The sequence below is a fragment of the Orycteropus afer genome, unplaced genomic scaffold, assembly GCF_000298275.1.
Source record: "Orycteropus afer afer isolate SDZICR_OR568_19922 unplaced genomic scaffold, OryAfe1.0 scaffold00210, whole genome shotgun sequence".
NCBI lineage: Eukaryota > Metazoa > Chordata > Mammalia > Tubulidentata > Orycteropodidae > Orycteropus > Orycteropus afer.
In genome coordinates this window covers 4,054,054-4,061,758 of record NW_006921797.1, presented here as the reverse complement: position 1 = coordinate 4,061,758, position 7,705 = coordinate 4,054,054, and positions in this window count along the sequence as shown.

Sequence of the window (7,705 nt, the reverse complement as noted above, 5' to 3'; positions counted from 1 at the left end):
CCCTCTTCTTGACTTTTTACAGTAGCAGTCTCATACAATATTTGTCCTTTTGTGATTGATTAATTTCACTCAGTAAAATGTCCTGGTGGTAGTTTCAGTGGTGTGTCAACTTGGCTGGGCTTGGCTGAGTGGCTGGGCAGTTGGTGGTAGTTATTCCCCATGATGAGACTGGCAATCAACTCCATGGTGGGATCTACCACAAGCAGCTGAGTAGCTGTTTTAGGGATGTGGTATGCTTCCTGTATATAAGAATCAGCTTTGGGAATGGTTCCTAGCTTATGGCACGCTTGAACCCTACATGCATCCGAGTCATTGTTCAGCAGCCTGCCATGCTCTGCCGATCTTGCGACTTTTAGCGGACTTGAAGTAAGTGCCTACCATGTGGTTTGGTAATATCAGGATTATGCCTTGTTACTTGTTACTTGTTGGGTTTGTCAGCCTCAGCAGCCAGCAGCTGGGTGAAGAAAAGCCTCTGACTTCAGTGGGCCAGGCGCAGGAGGCAGAGCTGAAGCTTAAGGTTGAGGGACTTTTACCCAGCCCCTAGAGCCTGGCAGTTTGAACTCAGACTTAAAGTCTTCAAATTGTGAGAATTAACTCCTGTTTGTTAAAGCCATCCCATTTGTTGTATCTTCTGTTGGAGTGGCACTAGGTAACCAAAACAGTCCTCTAGGTTCATCAGTACTATGAGATGTATTACAGATATGTTGTTGTTCTTTAATATTGCATCCTATTCCATTGAGTGTTGAAGTATACACTGGAATGATTTTCCACTGTGTACCAGTGTCTGTTTAACCATTCATCTGTTGATGGGCATTTAGGTTGTTTCATCTTTTTGCTAGTCTGAATAGTGCTGAGATGAATACAGGTGTACATATAGCTGTTGATTTCACAGCTCTTACTTCTTTACTAGGATGTATACCTAGCAGTGGGATTGCTGGATCATATGATGTTTCTATTTCCAGCTTTTTGAGGAAGTACCATACTGTTTTCCATAGTGGTTGCACCATTTTAGAGTCCCACCAGCATTGTATGAGGGTAATTGTCTCTCACACCCTTGCCAGCATTTGCTGTTTTCTATTTTTTTGTACTTTGTTATGAGTGCTAACATGAGATGAAATCTCATTGCTGTTTTGATCTGCACCTCTCTAATGGCTATGATAAGGAGCTTTGGTGCTTGCAGTGGCTAAGGCATTTGACTGCTACCAGAAGGCTGGTGGTTCAAACCCACCAGTTGTGCCATGGAAGGAAGAGGGAGCAATCTATTTCTGTAAAGATTTACTGCCTTGGAAACCCAGTGGGGGTCTCTATGAGTCAGAATCAACTTGATGACAGTGGGTAATGGCTATGATCACAAGCATTTCTTCATGTGTTTGTTAGCCTCATGAATGTCTTTTTTGGTGAAGTGTCTGATCATGTCCTCTGCCCATTTTTCAATTGGATTATTTGTCTTTTTGTTGTTAAGATGTTGAAGTTTTCTATAAATTTTAGAGATTAGCTTCTTGTGATACTTCATTGACAAAAATTTTCCCCCAGTCTGTTGGTTCACTTTTTGTGCTTGTGATGAAAACTTTTGATGAGCATAAGTGTCTAAATTTTAGGTGGTCCTAGTCATCTATTTTGTTTTCTGGTGTTTGTGTATTTTCAGTTATGTTTGATAAGGTATTTATGCCATGTGTTAGGGCCCCTAAGTTTATCTCTACTTTTTCTATGATGGTCTTTATAGTTTTTGGTTTTATATTCAGGTCTTTGATTCAGCTTGAGTCTCTTTTTGTACATTGTGTGAGATATGGGATTTGTTTCATTTTCTCCAAGTGGATATCTAGTTTTATTAAACAGACCACTTCTTCTCCTATTTAATGAGTTTCAGCCCTTTGTCAAAATTCAGCTGTCTATAGGTGGATGATTTATTTCTAGTTTCACAAATCTGTTCCATTGGTTTATGTGTCTTTTGTTGTACCAGTACCAGGCTGTTTTAACTACCGTGGCTGTATAATAGGTTTGGACATCGGGAGTGTGAGACCTCCTACTTTGTTTTCTTTTTTAGTAGTGCTTTGCTTATCCAGGATTTCTTTCTTTTCCATATAAAGTTGGTGATTAGTTTTTCCATATCTTTAGGGAATGATGATGAAATCTGGATCAGGATTGCTTTATAACTATAGATTGATTGCTCTGGGTAGTACTGACATTTTCATGATGTTAAGTTTTCCTGTCCATGAGCATGGTATATCCTTCCATTTATATAGGTCTTTTGTGGTTTCTGGTAGTGTTTTATAATATTACTTTTGTCTTTTGTATCTCTGGTTAGATTTATTCCTAAATCTTTAATTTTTTTAAGTGTTTATTGTAAATAGTATAGTTGGCCTGATTTATTAGAGTTCTTCATTATCATAAAGAAATCTGACTGTTTTTTGTATGTTGATCTTGTACAGTGCCATTTTGCTGAAACTTTCAATTAGCTCAGTAATTTTCCTGCTGAGTCTTTGGAATGTTCTATGTATAGGATCATATCTGCAAATAGAGTTAAGTTTACTTCTTTGCCAATTCAGTTGCCTTTTGTTACCCTTTCTTGCCATTTGCTCTGACTAGGACTTCCAATACTTTATTGAATAGGAGTAGTGGTAAAAGGATAAAGGGTATCCTTGTCTGTACTTGTTCATAAGCAGGGTTGTTTCAGGCTCTCTCCATTGAGAATATTTACCATTGGTTTTGTATATGTATCCTTAATTATGTTGAAGAATTTCCCTTCTATTCCTATTTTGTGTTCAGCAGTTTTATCAGGAATGGGTGTTGGATTTTGTCAAATGTCTTTACTGTGTTGATTGATATGATCATGTGGTTCTTTTCCTTTATTTTATTTTTGTGGTGGATTACATTGAATGTTTTTATAATGAATCCCACTTGGTCATAATGTATTTTTATTTATTTATTTTTAAGTTGTTGCATTCTGTTGGCTAGCACTTTTGAATTATTGACTCTATGTTTATACCAACCAAAAACCAAGCTCACTGCCAAAGAGTTGATTCCGACTCATAGCAAGCCCCTTTGGGTTTCTAAGGTGGTAAATCTTTATGGAAGTAGATTGCCCAGTCTTCTTTCCATGGAGTGGCTGGTGGGTTTGAATTGCTAACCTTCTGTTTAGCACTCAAATGCCTTAGGCACTATGCCACCAAAGTTCCTTTATGAGGGATATTGTTGTTGTTGCTGTTCTTATTTGCCGTCAAGTCAGATCTGACTCATAGCGACCCCCCCTTTGGTTTCTGAGGTGGTATCCCTATGGAAGTAGATTGTCCCATCTTCCTTCCGAGGAGTGGCTGGTGGGTTTGAACTGCCAGCCTTCTGGTTAGAAGTCAAGTGCCTTAGGCACTATGCTACCAGAGCTGGTCTATAATTTTCTTTTTTAGTGGTGTCTTTGCCTAGCTTTGGTATGAAGGTTATGCTCACTTCATAAAATGAAATTGGGAGTATTCCCTCCTTTTCTATATTTAGGATTAGTTTGCATAGAATTGGTGTCAGCTTTTCTCTGAATGTTTGGTAAAATTCACCAGTAAAACTTCTGGGCCAGTACTTTTTTTTTGTTGGGAATTTTTTTATTATCTGTTCAGTTTCTTCTTTTCTTACGGATCTGTTCAAATTTTCTACTTCTGTCAATGTTAGTTTAAATATGTACTATGTTTCTAGAAATCTGTCTATTTCTTTTAGATTTTCAAATTTGTTGGAGTCTAGTTCTTTATTGTGTCCTGTTATTATCTTTTTTAATTTATGTTGGCTCTGTTGTAATTTTGCCAATTTCATTTCTTATTCATGCTATTTGCATCATCTCCTTCTTTTCTTTTGTTAGATTGCCCAGTGGATTGTCAATTTCATTAACTTTTCAAAGAACAAACTTCTAGTGTTGTTGATTCTTTCTGTAGTTTTCCTGTTTTCTGCTTCACTTATTTCTGCTCAAATCTTTATTATTTCTTTCTGGTGACTATAGGCTTATTTTGCTGGTTTTATTTCTAATTGTTGGAGATGTTGGATTAAGGCATTGATTTTGGCTCTTTCTTCTTTTTTGATGTGTTTACTTATTGGTATAAATTACCCTTTGAGTACTGCTTTGGCTGTGAACCAAAGATTTTGGTATGTTGTGTTTTCATTCTCATTTGATTCAAGGCATTTTTTAAATTTCATTTCTTATTTCTTCTATTACCCAGTGAGTTCTGGTAGCATAGTGCCTAAGGCATTTGACTGCTAACCAGAAGGCTGGCGGTTCAAATCCCCCAGTCACTTCTCAGAAGGAAGACTGGGTAATCTATTTCCATAGAGATAATGCCTCAGAAACCCAAGGAGGTGTTGCTATGAGTCAGATTCAACATGACGACAGTGAGTTTGGTTTGGTTTTGTCTTTATTAGCCAATACTTTTAAAGCACTCTGTTATTCAGCTTCTGTGTTGTGTTAGGCTGGGTTCTCTAGAGAAACAAAAACTAGTAAAGCTTATATCTATCTATCTATCCATCCATCTATCTATCTATATATGTATATATATGTTGTTGCTGTTGTTGTTGTTGTTGTTTGCCGTCGAGTCAGCCCCGACTCATAGCGACCCCTCCCTGGGTTTCTGAGGCAGTATCACTACAGAAGTAGATTGCCCCATCTTCCTTCTGAGGAGTTGCTGGTGGGTTTGAACCACCAGCTCTGGTTAGCAGTCCAGTGCCTTAGGCACTATGCTACGAGAGCTCCCCCACACTTATAGAAGCTGGCAAGTCCAAAGTTCCTGAATCAAATGTCAAGCTGGAGGCTTTTCCCAACTCTTGCAACCACAGGGGCTCAGGAGCTCAAGGCTGGCAGGCAGTACACTGGCTGTTGACTCCAACGAATGACGAATCCAAGATCTGCGGGCCAAATGATGGACTGTTCCCTCACGGACAGTTGTAGGCAGTGCAAAAGAATCCCGATCCACAGAAAATGTCTCTCGTTCCAGGATGTCCTTGGATATACTGGAAGCAGCCCACACCCCTAGGGAAACTCCCTTTCAACAGATTGCCTGCTCAAAACATAATCACCTGATCCCATCATGGGAATAACCACATCACAACAGCTTAAACCACACAGAATTGTGGTCCAGACAAGTTGACACACAGCTCCAACTATCACATGTGTATTTACTTCTTTTTCTTTCATCGATCTTCTTATTGTTGATTTCTAATTTTATAGCACTATGATCTGAGAAGGAGCTCTGGTAGCGTAGGGCCTAAGGCACTTGACTGCTAAACAGAAGGCTGGTGGTTCAAACCCCCCAGCTACTCCTCAGAAGGAAGGTTGGGCAATCTACTTCGGTAGTGACACTGCCTTGGAAACCCAAGGAGGGATCACTATGAGTCGGGTCCAACTTGACGGCATATAACAACAACAACAACATGATCTGAGAAGATGTTTTGCATTATTTCTATGTTTTAAAATTTATTGAGATTTGCTTTGTGGCCTAATATTTGGTCTATTCTGGAGAATGTTCCATGTGCACTAGAAAATAATATATACTGTGCTGTGGTTGTGTGAAGTATTCTATACATGTCTATAAGGTCAAGTTGGTTGATTGTGTTGTTTAGTTCTTCTACATCTTTATTGAGTTCCTTTTTAGTTGTTCTATCCATCATTGAAAGTTTATTATTATCTATTATTATAGAATTGTCCATTTCTCTTTTTCAATTCTGTTGAAATTTGATTAGGTATTTTGGAGCACTTTCATTGGATATATAGTGTTTATTATGGTTATATCCTCTTATTTGACTGATTTTTTTAATCATTATATAATGTCCTTCCTTGTCTCTTATGGTAGTTTGTATCTTAAAGTCTGTTTTATCAGAAATTAATCTTGTCACTTCAGCACTTTTTTGTCCTCACCATTTGCTTGATATATTTGTTTCCAACCTTTGATTTTTAGTCTATCTTTGTCTTTGTGTCTAAGGTGTGTCTCTTGTAGATGGCATATTGATGGTTCATATTTTCTTATTGATTCTGCAACTGCCTGATGCTTGATTAGTGTATGAAATGCATTTACATTCAGTGTAATTATGACAAACATGAATTTGTAGCTGTCTTTTTTGTGTGTGTCTGTATTTTTTTTGTGGTACTGCTGATTCCATTGTTTCATATAATTTTCTATGGTGAACTCATTTATTTATGGATTTTCTTATCATTGCTTTAGTTGCTATTGTTTTGTTGTTGTTAGCTGCCATTGAATCTGTTCTGACTCATAGTGACCCTGTGTACAACAGAACAAAATACTGCCTGGTCCTGTGCCATCCTCACAATCATTACCATGCTTGAGGCCATTGTCACAGCCATTCTATCTATCTCATTGAGGTTCTTCCCTTTTACACTGACCCTTTACCAACTATGGGAGCTCTACTGGCATTGTGCCTAAGACATCTGACTGTTAACCAGAAGGCTGCTGGTTGAAATCTACCAGCCACTCCTCAGAAAGAAGATTGGGCAATCTACTTCCCTAGAGATACTGCCTTGGAAACCCAAGGAGGGGTCGCTATGAGTTGAATCGACTCCACAGCAGTGAGTTTGGTTTTTCTTAGTTTTACCAAATATGAGATTCTTTTCCAGGGATTGGTCCCATCTGACAACATGACAAAAGTACAAAGTATGAAATCTTGATGTTCACCCTTTTAAGGAGCATTCTGACTGTACTTCCTCAAGGACAGATTTGTTCATTCATCTAGCAGTCCATGGTGCATCCGATGTTCTTTACCAGCACCACAATTCAAATCCATGATTTCTTCTGTGGTTTTCCTTACTCATTGTCCAGCTGTCACATGCATATGAGGCTATTGAAAATACTGACTTGGGGCAGGTGAGCCTTAGCCTTCAAAGTGATATCTTTGCTCTTTACCACTTTAAAGAGGTCTTTTGTGGCAGATTTGGCTAATGCAATATATTATTTCTGTATTTATTATTGCTACTCTTTTAGTATTTGCTAAATATTTATGACTTTCCTCTTTTTCATTTTGATGAAAGCACCAGAGGAGAGAAGGGAGCAGGAAAACACCAGGAGTTGAGTGTGTCCTTTGAACCCAAGGTCTCTGCACTGAGATCTTCCCAAGACCAAGAGACACAGAGATAGAAAGGCTTCCGCTAGAGCTAGTGCTCTGAATTTTGTTTTCTATCCTCTTCAACCGTCAGAGAATAAGCTTATGATTGTTAAAGCCATCCACTTGTGATATTTCTGTTACAGCAGCACTAGATAAGTAAGACAGCTTGTGACTTATTTTGTTTCAGAGTTTTATATATGTGATCAAATTGCCTTCACTCCTGCATGGTTTCTGCTGAGAAAATAGAGTTTAGTCTTACTGGGGGCACTTTGAAGGTAACTTTTGATTTTTTTCTGAGTTGCTTTCAGGATTCATTCTTTGTCTTTGTTTTTGGAAATTTTGATTGTGATATATCTTGGTGATTTTCTTTTGAGGTCTATCTGTTTAGTGTTTATTGAACTTGAATGCATATCGTCTTGTCTTTCATCATATTAGGGAAATTGTCTTCAAACAAGTCTTTGACAATTTACTCTGCAGTTTTATGTGTCTCTTGCTGTTCTGGAATGCTGATCACATATGTCATATGACACGTATGTCATTTGTCCTTTTTTTTGAGACAGTTTTTTTTTTTTTTTTCCATAAGAAAGTCTTTCTGGATTTGCTTTTTTTTTTTAAAAAAAAAAAA